Source organism: Macaca thibetana, chromosome 13 (genome assembly GCF_024542745.1).
Source record: "Macaca thibetana thibetana isolate TM-01 chromosome 13, ASM2454274v1, whole genome shotgun sequence".
Lineage (NCBI taxonomy): Eukaryota > Metazoa > Chordata > Mammalia > Primates > Cercopithecidae > Macaca > Macaca thibetana.
In genome coordinates this window covers 83,915,982-83,929,947 of record NC_065590.1, presented here as the reverse complement: position 1 = coordinate 83,929,947, position 13,966 = coordinate 83,915,982, and the positions used below count along the sequence as shown (strand labels likewise).

The 13,966-nt window shown below is 40.9% G+C and overlaps 1 long non-coding RNA gene across 1 annotated transcript; it reads right to left on the bottom strand.

Moving 5' to 3' along the window:
- Positions 1-9,080: 9,080 nt before the first annotated feature.
- LOC126933513 (uncharacterized) lies at positions 9,081-11,519 on the bottom strand. Its single transcript, XR_007718645.1, has 3 exons — positions 11,163-11,519; positions 10,819-10,895; positions 9,081-10,047 (listed from the first exon to the last, which is right to left on the bottom strand). It is a non-coding gene; the product is annotated as an uncharacterized LOC126933513 (long non-coding RNA).
- Between the last annotated feature and the right edge of the window lie 2,447 nt (positions 11,520-13,966).

Genomic DNA, 13,966 nt, shown 5'->3' with positions numbered 1-13,966 from the left:
TCCAGCCTGGGTGACACAGCAAGACTCTGTCTTGAAGGAAAGAGAGAAAGAGAGAGAGAGACAGAGGGAGAGCGAGAGAGAGAAGCGAGGGAGGGAGGGAGAGAAGGAGGGAGGAAGGAAGGAAGGAAGGAAGGAAGGAAGGAAGGAAGGAAGGAAGGAAGGAAGGAAGGAAGGAAGGAAGGAGAAAGAAAGAGACAGACAGACAGACAGACAGAAAGAAAGAAAGAAAGAAAGAAAGAAAGAAAGAAAGAAAGAAATTCAATAGATGGATTTAACAGCAGAAGAAAGGATTAGCAAATTAGCAATTAGGTCAGTAGAAAAATAACCAAATTAAAGCAGAAGGAAAAAAGATTAAACACATATGTATGTACAGAGAAGGAGAGAGACACACAGAGAGAGAGAGAGAAGCATAAGAAAGATGTGGGACACAATGAAAAGAACCAACATAAATGGAATTTAAGCTCAAGAAGCAGAGAAGAGAGAAATGGACAGAAGCCATGTCTGAGGAGATAAAACCCAAGAATTACATTAATATACAGATTCAAGGAGCTCGAACAAAATTCAAACACAGAAAAACAAAACAAAACAAAAAAACTATACAAAGGCACATTAGAGTAGAGCTCCAAAAAAATCAAAGACAAGAGAAAAATTTTAAATAGCCATAGGAGGTGAAAAAAAAGATACATTAAGAAGCCACAAGACCTACTCCACACAAGCAATAAAAGCCAGAAGACAAGAGAAGGATGAAGATAAACGCCAAAATTAAATAACTGGTAGTCTAGAATTCTACATCCAGTGAAAATACCCTTACAAATGAAGGTTAACAAATATCTCAGGTGAATAAAAACTGAGTGAATGTGTTGTCAATGAATGGATAAAGAAAATGTGGTGTATATACACACCATGGATTACTACACAGTCATTAAAAGGAACAAAATAATTTATTTAGCAGCAACTTGGATGGAGCTGAAGGCTGTTATTCTAGGTGGAGTAACACAGGAGTGGAAAACCAAATACATATGTTCTCACTTATAAGTGGGAGCTAAGCTATGAGTATGCAAAGGCATACAGAATGATATAATGGACTTCAGAGTCTCAGAAGGGGGAGGATGGGAAGGAGACCAGGGATTTTTTAAAAATACACATTAGGTACAATGTACACGACTAGGGTGACTGGTACACTAAAATCTCAGAATTCACCACTGTATAACTCATCCATGTAACCAAAAACCACTTGTACTCCAACAGCTATTGACATTTTTTTAATTAAAAAAAAATGTTGTCAACATAGACACACTAAAAAAATACTTTAAAGGGAGTTTACTCAGACAAAACAATCTAAGTTAGAAGAACGGCAATGCAGAAAGCAATAGAGAGCAAGAAATGGTACATACGAGAGTACACTGAAATGCACATAGTCTATTTCAAACAATAAACATAAGAATGTCTTATAGGATTTCAAATACGTAGAGAAAAAAAAGCATGACCAAACTAGCATAACAGAAGAAGAGAGCTAGGTAAATGAAATTAAAGTTGTGTAAGGTTCCTGTATTGCCCAGAAAGTGGTGAAATTATTAATTGAAGGGTAAATTCTGTTAAGACGTATGGTAAATCTCTAGTACAGGTTGTTAAACTGTCACCATTGCCAAAATCAAACCCAGAGCCTGTTTTGTACAGTTGAAGAGCTAAGAATGTTTTTCATATTTTTAAAGAATAGTGGGGGTAGGAAGAGAAGGAAGAGGAGGAGGAGGAGGAGAAGGATTGGGAAGAAGAAGGAAAGTCACAGACTGAAGGTGGTGCTCAAAGCCTAAAATATTTACTTTTTTTTTTTTTTTTTTTTTTTTTTTTTTTGAGATGGAGTCTCGCTGTGTCACCAGGCTGGAGTTCAGTGGCACGATCTCGGCTTATTACAATCTCGGCCTACTGGGTTCAAGTGATTCTCCTGCCTCAGCCTCCTGAGTAGCTGGGACTAGAGGTGTGCACCACCACACCCAGCTGATTTTTATATTTTTAGTAGAGACGAGGTTTCACCATGTTGGCCAGGATGGTCTCGATCTCCTGACCTTGTGATTCGCCCACCTCGGCCTCCCAAAGTGCTGGGATTACAGGCGTGAGCCACCGCGCCCGGCCAATATTTACTATTTAACCCTTTACAGAAGAAGTTCATCATTCCCCACTCTGGGTAATACTGAACAAATAATAAAAGAATGTATAACTAACAAACTAATAGAGGGAGGAAATAGAATAATAAAAAACAATTAAAAGAAGGCTGCAAAGAGAAAAAGGGAACAAAACTAGATAGAACAAATATAAAACAAATAATAAAATCACAGAATGAATACCAAAAATATCAGGAATGTATTAAAATTTAACTAGACTCAATAATCCATTAAAGTAAAAAGATTGCCAGACTAGAAAAACCAAACAAAACAAGAAGACTCAGCTATATGTTACTTACAACAGACAGAAACAGAAACAATTTGCCATGAAAACACTAACCAAAAGAAAGCTGGCTTAGCTATCCCGATATCAGACAAAGCAAGACTGTAAGGCAAGAAGTATCTCCAGAGATAAAGAGGAGCATTTCATAATGACAAAAAGTCAATTCAGCTGGAAGATTTGATAATCTGAAGTTTGTATGCACCTAAAAAGAAAACATAAAACGTGCAAAGCAAAAACTGACAAAAGTAAAAGTAAAAACACATCCATTATCATAGTTGAAGATTTCAAATACATCTTTCAGCAACTGATAGAATAAACTTTCAGACAATAAATCAGTAAAGATACAGACTTGAACAAGATGATAAACAAGGGTGAACTTAGTGACTTATACAGAACACGGAGCCCAGCAATAACGGGATTACATTCTTCTCAAGTGTGTGTGGAACATTTAACAAAATAAATCATATTCTGAGTCATGATGCAGATTTCAGTACATTTCAAAGGGCTGAAATCATACAGAGTATGTCCTCTTACAAGAGTGAAAATGTAGTAAAAATTAATAGGAAACATTCTTTAAATCCCCAAATGTTTGAAAATGACTAAATAACAGTTCTAAATAAGCCATGTTTCCAAACAACAAATCAGAAATTTAAAATTTTAATGGAAATTAGAAAGTATTCTGAACTGAATAATAATGAAGAACCAACATGTCTTGTAGAATAGAGTTGAAACTATGCTTAAAGGAATAATGTATACCCTTAAATATGTATTTTAAGAAAAAAAGAATGAGAGAAAATCATTGATCTAGTGACTATTTCTAGGAGATAGAGAACAGCAAATTAAGACAAATAAATTAGAAGGAAAAAATCATAAAATATAAGCCAAAAAAATGAAATAAACATAAAATAGAAAAAAAAATCAACAGAGCCAAAAATCGGTTCTTTGAAAAAAACTAATATAATTTGCAAATCTCTCAAAAGACTGATCAAGAAAAAAGAAGGAATGAGCTACTAATATAAATCATGAAAAAGGTGCCATCACTAAAAATCCACACAAGCATCAAAGTGGCAATGAGATGATGTTCTGAACAACTTTCTGCCCCAAAATTTGACAATTTAGATGAAATACACAATTTCTTTTTTTAAAAAAAGCACACATACAACTTGCAAATATTGACACAAGAATTAGAAAGCCTTTATTTTTCTTTGTTCTATTTTTAGTAAAGACAAGCTCTCACTATGTTGTCCAGGCTTGTCTTAAACTCCTGGACTCAAGTGATCCTCCCGCCTCAGCCTCCCAAAGTGCTGGGATTCCAGGCATGAGCCACCTCAGCTGGCCAGAATTAGAAAGTCTTTATCATCCTATCCACTAAAGCTGAATGTTGCATTGCCATGATCCAGTGATTCAATCTGAGAAATGACTACCGAGACATACTGAATATGCCCTGAAATGTTCTTAGGGAAACTATTTCTAAGAGATTAAAAAACACTGGAAGCTACCCAAATGTTCATCAATAGTAAAAACATTAAATATATCACGGTGTATTCATGCAGTGGAATACTATACAACAATGTAAACATTGAACTACTCCTCTAGGCAACAACATAAATGAATTTCAGTCACTAATGTTGAACGAAAAAAGTCAGATACAAAAAAATAATACTGTGTGAGATTCCATTCATGAAACAAAACCATTTTGATGAAAGGCAGATGTCGGTTACTTTGTGGAGGTAACGAGTGGGAGGAGCATAGGAAGCCTTGGGGATGTGGGTGATGTTACCTATCTTAAAATGAGTTTGTCTACTATGTAAACATTTATCAGGCTGTACTCTTAAAATTGTGTACTTTTCTGAATATATGACAATGTCAACCTTTTAAATTTACAAATAAATATTAGTCCAGGCACAGTGGCTCACACCTGTAATCCAGCACTTTGAAAGGCCAAGGTGGGCTGATCACCCGAGGTCAGGAGTTCAAGACCAGCCTGGCCAACATAGCAAAACCCCGTCCCTACTAAAAATACAAAAATTAGCCAGGCACAGTGGTGGGCGCCTGTAATCCCAGCTACCTGGGAGGCTAAGGCAGGAGAACTGCTTGAGCCCGGGAGGCAGAGGTTGCAGTGAACAGAGATTGCGCCACTGCACTCCAGCCTGGGTGACAGGGAGAGACTCTCTCTCAAAAATAAAATAAAATAAAATAAAAATTAAATAAGTCTCTGATGCAAGTTTCTGGGTGTCTGTGTCTTTCTAATAAAAGTAAACAGCAACACAATATTTACCCCTTCATATCCTTATAATAGAACTTGAGAGCACTTTAAAAGCTTGACCCTGGGATCACGTTTTTCCCAATACTCGACTGGAAGAACGACTCCCCTCCTGCTTGGGAAGAGACAGTTCTCTCTATCTGTTGACCTACAGCATAAGGAGGATAAGGTGTGGGATTTTAGGAGGAAGGGGATTTGACCCCCATCTAAGAAGCCATATCAGAAGGATCCACCCATGAAAGCAGCGGAGTACCCAACAGAGAAGCTAGCAACAGATTCTCAACTTTCTGACTATTGGGTTTTCTAAAATGGGTATTTACAACATGATAGAAACCATTTGAGCCTTCGTTATTCAGTGTACCCTTCGCCTCTAAGAGTTTGGATGATTGAATGGTGCCTTTCATGCCAGAGGGGTGACTGCTTTTGCAAAGGCATCAGATCGGGGTACTTTTCACCAGAGAAATCCTTCCTCCAAACAATCAGGAGAGAAAAGAGAATCCAAACGAAAATTAATACACTAAATTTTAAAGACAAAAAGGTAACGCTGTTTTTGCCATGGTTTTCCCATACCTAGATTTACTTTCTTGATTGAAGTAGTTTTGTGGGTGTAAGTGATTTTTTTGAAGAGCAAATTTAAAGACTTTTTATGTGTCCCAATAGAAAACATGTCATCTCGAAAATAATTATTTTTGTAATAATCTGTTTATTAATGAAGTGATCTGCAAAATAGATAATGGTTTCTCAGGATTTCAGGCACAGAGATCCTTCCTTCTGCTGCATTTTACTTTGTTTTGCAAAAGTATATCAAGAAGCAACTCAAAATTTGCTGACAGATTTTCTTAAGTACAACAGTTTCAGAAATGCATGCTCAAGTGGGTTAAATATGCCCACACTCATTGGATTGTGCCCCTAAATTATTCTCTCTGGTAATGGAAATGTTTTAAAACTGGTTGTGATGGCTGCACACCTCTGTAAATTTACTAAAATTCATTGAGTTGCACACACAAAACAGATGAATTTTATGATATGTAATAATTCAAAAAAGGTGTCTTTTTAAAAAAGGAAATCAATTGAACATTTTAAAAAAATTATTTCCTCTATTTCCCCATCTTGTTATGGCAATACTGAGTGTTGAGAAATAAACATTTCAGGGAAAGACAGCAACTATGCAAATGCTAATTAGATGCAAATATGGGGAAAGAAGATTCAAGAGTCCTAGTGGCCCACAAGTTGAAAAATGAACACAAGTCAGCAGCAGAAAGTTATTTTTTCTGCTGTTTTGTGCTATGTCTTAGAACATATCCCCTTTTAGGGGACACAGTATCTCTTATGCCTTAACACCAGAGATTTGGCATAAAAATGGAGCCTGGGTACTCCCAAAGTCAGTACTTAGTTTAATACTTATTCTCACTTATTACTTGTTACTCTTTCTACTTCTTTCATCTTCATTAATTACCACGCTGTTCAGTCCTTATGTTGTCTGTGTAAAGGCTAGTATCCACAGGCATGCGAACTTTTCCATCTCTGAGGACAGGAATCATATTGTATTCTTCCTTGTACCCGGAGTCAGTGAAAGCACTTGGCCAGAAAGGGCCCCATTTTTCTCCTTCCTGGTCCAGTGCCTGGCAAAAAGAATAGGTTCAAAAATGTTCATTTCCTTCCTTTCTAGAATCCAGGTGCTCCATCAATACCAAACCTATAACATAGGCCTGATAAAAGAGGCCATGGCACTGCCGTGTGGCCCATAGAGGAAGCATCATTCAGGAGGGTCACCGTGGTCCCTGCAGTTGAATAGGATCTGAATCCAGTGGACAGGAGGCCCTTCCCCTTTTCTCCAGCCATCCAGCCATTCCTTGCATCACAGTCAGTGCACAGCCCCCCAACCCCAGGCAAGCCTGTCCTGCACCCTGTGGACTCTTTCGTCCACCTGCTGGAGTCTGGCAACCTCTTCCTGGCATCACAGTGACCCCTCCACCTGTGTCTGAGGCTCTGTCCAACAGGCTTTGAGCAGCCCACATCCAGCTCAACTTGGACCCAGGGCCCAGCCCAGTCCAGCCCAGCACGGAGAGAATTGTGCCTCAGCTGGAGGGTGGATGGTGCTCTGTGGTTCCAAATGGCCAAGGCTGGGCACACTGGAAGGACGCCCACAGAAGAGATGGGACACACTCACTGTCCCAGCCACTTGCTCACTGCCCACCTCCATAGGCCCTCCTAAGCTCCAGGAGGAGTGGGGGCTTCAACCGGATCTGTGCTTTTCTATGCCTGCCTAGGGCCTAAATGCCATAATCACAGAGCGCTTCCTGCTGCCTGGAAGAATCAGTAGGTTTTTAACCTGCATTTCTAGAATCTTTTTACATTCTCCCTGACAACTCTGTTACTTTGGGTTAAAAACAAACTTTAGCAACTGTGTAACCTTTAGTCTACAAAGATTGTCAGATCCAAATTCAGAAAATAACACTGCTTCAAACTCCTGTAGCTGAGAAGGCCCAAGGTGACAAAATCCAGGAGGGGAGAAAGCTGTTAGCTGAGGATGCTAAGGACAGAACAGGGGGAGGTCAGTTACATTTCATATTAGCCAGAAGTGTCTAACTTATGTTACATTTTGGAAAAAAACAAGCTGCAATAATGTCACCACTAAATTAACACCATTAAAGAAAAGCAATTACTAGTGCTTAGAGTTATAGACTCTAATAACAATAATAACACACACAGTATAGCATCTGAGAGGTTAAGGGTCTGGCTTTGAGAGTTACAACCAGATTCGAATCCCAGTCTCACCATTTTATGGCAATGCTGTGTGTTTACCTAACTTCTCTGTGTCTCTGTTTCTCTATTTGTGCAGTGGAAATGATGCCCAACTCTTCAAGGTAATGAGAGATTAAATGAATGGAAGCGAGATTCAAAGGACTTGAGGTAGACAGAATACCAGCCCCTCAAAGATGTTGTCTTCCTCATTCCCCAAAGCTGTGCATATGTTACCTTATATGGCAAAAGGAACTTCACAGATTTGCTTAAATGAAGAGAGGGACCTAGACTATCTGGGTGGACCTAGCATAATCACAAGGGTCCTTCTGAGAAGGAGGCAGGCAGTTCGGAGTCAGAGATAGCAATGCCATGGCAGAAGAGAGGTCAGAGAAAGAGTTAAAGACACTTTGCTGCTGGCCTTGAAGACCGAGGAAGGAGCCAAGAGCCAAGGAGTGCAGGCAGCTCCTGGCAGCTGGAAAAGGCAAGGGAAGCCTCCTAGAGCCTCCTGAAGGAACACAGCCCTGCAGATTCCTCGATTTTGGCCTCTGGTTTCCAGAACTGTAAGATAATCCATGTATGTTGCTTTAAGCCACAGATTTTGGGGTAATTTGCTACAGGAGCAAAAGAAAACTACATGGGGCTTTGAGCCTACTTTAGCACAGTGCCCAGCACATTCTAAAATGTCTCCAAGTGCAGCCAGTGCTAGTAGCTACTAATACCTGGAGGGACATTAACGATTCCTTTGTGACCAAACATCCATCACAGGCCTTCAGCTCTTCCAAGGGACTTTCTTCTCTCCACTCGGTCATCTCCACTGACAGGCGCTCTCACCCCGAGAAGCTCCTCTGTTTTAGGAAGCTGTGAGATGGGTATAGAAGGGTCACTCTGGGGTGGACCTGAAATTTGCCTGCTAGGCCTTTCCCGAAACCAGGGCCCCTCTGCTAATGACATGCCTTCGGATCATTGCATGCAGGTCTCAGCTAACCCCAGAGGCTTCATACCTAAACTCTGAGTTTTCTTACCTTCAGACTGACCTCTTCCAGTTCCTTAAATGTTTCTCAGATGACAGGATTCAGAGCTCCCTCCCCGAGACACATCGCTCATCTTCGTCTCCACACTCTCGGGCATCTCACAAAGGGGAACTCACCACCAAATGCAACATTCCAGGTGTCAAGAGCATCTCTTTCATGCTTCCCTCAATTCAACCCAAGGCCACAATGGGCTTAGAGCAGCTGAACAACGTGCCGTGTTACTGTCAGCTGAGATTCTTTTTTTTTTCTCTCTGCCGATGATTTTGCCTCTTGGCCCTGCACTCACACAGGGACTATTTGGACGGGAGCATCTCACCCTACCGTTTCCCTGTTTCATCTTATATCATTACATTTAGCTTAGCACTGTAGTCTGTTCTTTGGGCCCTGGTGTGTCAACCAAAGTATTCTCTGCATGTCGTCTCCAAATGTGTCAGGTATTAACTAAGTCATCTATGTCCACACACTAATAAAAATATCAAATGCGAAAATGACTGTGCCTTCAACTAGAAATGCACTTCCGCAAGGACATTGACTAGCATCTTTGGGAATGGCCATAAAAACAGTTCTAAATCCACCTAACAGGCATGCTGGTCTGCAGCTGAAATTACTTCATCTCATGCACAAATTTATCATGAGATTCCTTGACAGACAGACAAGCCGAGGTGTACTTTGTCTCTACCATAGCTAACACAATTCCCTGACATAATAATCTAGCAAGCCCACCACGAAACTGGGAACACAGTTACCTTGTCGTGGCTTGCTCTTAAAGAACCCACACAGGCTTCTAGAGGATTCTGCTCCATTTTTCACGTGCTCACAAGTCAGCCTTAAGTAGTCTGAGCAGAGAACTTAATGAGGATGGATAGGAGAGCCCCACTTCTGTAGTTTGCAGGAGCTTTCCCCCTCTTTACTAATCAGACCTATATTTTGCCATCTCTAGCGTTCCAATTTCTTTCACAGTCTCCATGTTCTGTAAAGATTATCAGCAGAGGCTTTACAGCTTCAGAGGCGAGTTCTCTCTACTCCCTGGAGTGTAATTTGTCCTGGCCAAGAGACTTGAGCTCATTTACGGCAGCTTGGTACTGTTAGAATCTCTTTACTCATCTAGAGCTTCAATTTTCTCTTACCAAAGTTTCTTTTTCTTTTGAGTCAATAGATTGTTCTCCTTGGCAAAGAAGAAGGGAGCAGAGTTCTGCTCCCTTGCTGTCATTCTAAAATGCAAATAGCGTGGTGTTCCTTGGTCAGCGTTAAATCCTTGGGTGACTGGCTCCCCTTGGCTTTCAGCAGTGATTCTCAAACTCCCCTGGGGTACTTGTTAAAAAAGCAGATTCTCCAAATCTCCTCTCAGAGGCTGTCAATTGCCATGTTAGTCAGGGTAAAACTAGCAGTTAAAACAAATCCAAAGATGTACGGAGTCTCAAGCATGACAGAATTTCTCATTCTCCTAAAGCCCAATAATGAGTGTTCTGGATCAGTGGGTGGTCATCTCCAAATAATAGTTCAGGGATTCAGGGCTTCCTCAATTTTTGTTGCTCTGCCACCTTCAACATGGGGCTTCCAAGATCCCTGTGCAAAAACATAAAGAGAAGGAAAAGTGCATGGAGAAGGTGCAGGGCAATTTTAATGACTCAGGTCTGGAAATGGCAAGCATTAGCTGCATTCACATTCTATTGGCTAGATCTCAGTCACATGAGTGCACCTACCTGCAAAGGAGACTAGAAAATCGTCTAACTGCAAGGATAGTCTCACTCCAAAGGATGCTGGGAAATGTAGTCAAGCTCAGGAAGAAAAGAGAGTTATGCTGAGCAGTCTGCCCATATGGACATAAGATAAGGCTTAAGAATCTGCATTTTCACAAACCTCCCAAGAGATTCTGATGTAAGACCCCATTTTGACCAACACCGCCCTGTCCACTCACAGTACAGGCACCCAAGGCCTTGCAAAGTGGGTTCCACAGTCCTCCCCAGCCCTGTCTGCTCCTCCACCTTGCTCTAATCATATAAAACACTGGCAGCTCCCCCAGCCTGCCCAGCTACTTCATGCCTCTGTGCTGGGTGTCTCCTTTTTCTTTGCCCTTTCTCCTTTGGTTCACTTGGCAAATTCCTGCTGATCCTTTGAGACTCAGTTCAAGTGTAATCTCTTCGGCCAGGTCATCCCTGACTCACCTGCCCCAGGTAGTACTGCAGAGCCTTTCCTCGTGTCCCTGACCTTCCTGGCCAGAATCTCATTATGGTATTGATTATGCTGAATGGCATTTTGCATTTGCCTTCCCATTTGACTGGGAGACCTCTGAGGGCAGTGATCTTTCCTTTGTGTACTCTGTACCTTACACCTTACCTGGTACCTCGTGGCAGTCAGGCAGTCAGGAAGAGTTGACTCCACAGAAGCCATAGAGAAGTTCCTTTCTTGATTTTCTGCCCATGCCAAAAAAAAAAGAAAGCTTTTTTTGGTTGTTGTTATCCTTACAATTTCACTGCCTTAATTAATTAGACCTAATTAGCAAACTAGGTTTGTGTGACTCTGCTACACTATGCTCCTTGTTCCCTTTTGCCAGCTCTACTCAAAGGTGAGCTTCTCCAGGAGCTGCCCTGGTCTCATCAGCAACCTGTTCCCACCTTACTATTTCTCTTCAAGAGCACTGGCAATTTACACATTTGGAATTTTACCAGGAGTTCTCCCACCTTCTTGAGCCATCTCTCTTGGAGTCTCATGTCCTCTGATTTCTTGGGGACCATCAGAAGCCTGAATTCCTGAAATCTGGGAAGTACATCCTGTCATCCTTCCATTGTCGAGAAATCATGGAATCTAAGAAGATTGTTGAGGTAGCCAGCCTCCAAGATGGCGTCCAATGATCCCCACCTCCTGGTGTTCATAGCCTGTGTCCTTTCTCACAGTCAACCAGGGTCAACTGTGTGGTCAGTCCACGATTGGGCTCACTCTCTTGCTCTCTCATACGCTCACTCTCCTTCATCACTTGCTGCTCAGGCAGAAACCAGGTAGCCCTGTAAAGAGAGCCACATGGCAAAGAACTGAGGCCTCCAGCCAACAGCCATGCGAGTAAACTTGGCAGTGAATCCATCAGCCCCAGTAGAGCCTCGAGATGACTGTAGCCTCAGCTGACGTCTGACTGCAACTTTGTGAGAAACATGGAGCCAGGACCACCGAGCCACAATGCTCTTGGATTCCTGACCCTCAGACAGTGTGAGGAAATAAATCTTGTTTGTTTTAAGCTGCTAAGTTTTGGGCAAATTTGATAGGCAGCAATAAATGACTAATACAGTTGGGCTTCTTTCATTCATTCTCATCTTATCTTTCAGTCTCCTTTAGGTCAGACTTTAGCAGCATGCAAGATGCAGCCATCATCTAGGAATGCCCGGAGCTTCCTAGAGCAAGGCACTGTTCAACTTCCACTCTGGTTTTGAGACAGATGAAGCTTTAGCCTTCATCTAACCGGACTCCCTCCTTCTATATGTCTGCATGAAAATTATTACATATTTAAATATGTACATATTTACATATAAAAATATGTAATATTTTTAAATATTACTAAATATTTAAAATAAAAAGAAATAAGAAAAATAGAGTTTTAAACCGTGTCTGTTGCATAGTAAGTGCTGAACTAATATCTGCTTTTGCTGACATTGTCATCATTCGTACATCGTTATTTCACATACTGTCACCCCAACTCAACGTTCCATTGCTTTTGAACAATACATACACATGAACTGCCACATCTCAATTTTGATTCCCAGTAAAACTGGCCTTGAGGATAATGATAAGTCATAGCTGTACCCTTTTAAAATCTCAAATTCAGTTTAATTGAATTTGCCTGTAGACTGCCGGGCACAGTGTCTCACGCCTATAATCCCAGAACTTTGGGAGGCCGAGGCAGGTGGATCACTTAAGACCAGGAGTTCCAGACTAACCTGGTCAACATGGAGAAACCCCATCTGTACTAAAAATGAGCCGGGTGTGGTGGCACACTCGTGTAATCCCAGCTACTCGGAAGGATGAGTCATGAGAATCGCTTGTACCTGGAAGCAGAGGTTGCAGTGAGCCAAGATCGCACCACTGCACTCTAGGCTGGGCACAGGGTGAAACTGTGTCTCAAAAAAAAAAAAAAAAAAAAGAATTTACCTGTAGATTGGTATAGAAATATCTTAGATTTCAAATCTTGTTCTGACTCTTTCCTAAACCTGTCTATTTTCCTATTTAAATTCTGGGTGTATCTAGTGAAATTTTACATTAGCCAGAACTCTCTAATTTTGAAATTGTCCTGAAGCCATATCGACATTATTGAGGGTTTAGACTTTAACTAGAAAATACTCATTGCATTCTAGGAAAATTCACAGCCACCTAAAGGAGATGTGTCTGATTTGCAATCATTTCCCTGAATCTGCAATAAATGAATCTACAAAGGATTGAAATTTTTTTAACAAAAATTGTCTGATAAATATTTTGTAAGGGTTTGAGAGTAGTGAAAAATGTTAACATAACAGGCCTATAGCGTTACTACTTTTCCACAGTTAGCATTTGTTTCCAAGAGTCTAGAGGAGAAACCTTTTATCTCAACAATACTACATTCTTCCATTTGTAATAGTCTCTGATTTTTAAGCAGTTACTATTCAAAACATTTTATAACCTGATACAAATATTCCTTTCTTTATACAGTCAGGTAACCCGGCATACTTGCACTATTTTCCTTAGAGCCTAATTGTGGCAAACCATTCATCGTGAGTGCCTGAGGCCTCTACCTCATCACCTGTCTGTTCTGTTTCATTCCTAAAAGGCTTCTTTTGCCCCATGTTTTAACCTGTGAGTTGCTCAAGGCCTCTTGGAAGTAGGTAGGTGATACATCTTAAATAAATGAAAATAAATTAGTGTGTTTCTGACCAGTTGGATGTGAACTGAATTTCCAGTAAATCAGCCACAGATTAAGTATCTAAGGGAATAGGTTCACTCAAGGGAAGCCCATGCATCCTTTTGTGATGCAAACTAGAAAATCCTTCTGCTTTATAATTTTGAATTTTCATATATCATATTTTCTTACAGTAAGGTACACCTGGACCAGATGGTGGCTTGTATCACAGACTTTAGGCTATTTTTAAGACCCTCAGTAAATATTCAGCAGGTACCCTGGTGAAATCATCACTTCCTTGTCACCCTCTGTTCCCTGGGCGTGAAGCCTCAGCAATGCTGTTGACGTTCATGTTTCCACTAGGTGTGGTCTCACAGATGTTTCCCCCTGGACCCCTCAGCACAGAAAACGTGTGCAGCTTCACAGATTCTGGTAGGGGTGAACATGAAGAGGAGACACGGATTTACATAGTCCAGAGGACCCAAAATAGCTGAAACCATTAGATACTTCACACCGTAAACCAAGGTTAATCTCAAACTCTGAGGCTGCATGAAACGTGACCCCCAACACTTCCATCTGCAGGGAGAATAGAGAATGTGTGTCTTGGAAGACAGGCTGTCATTTGCT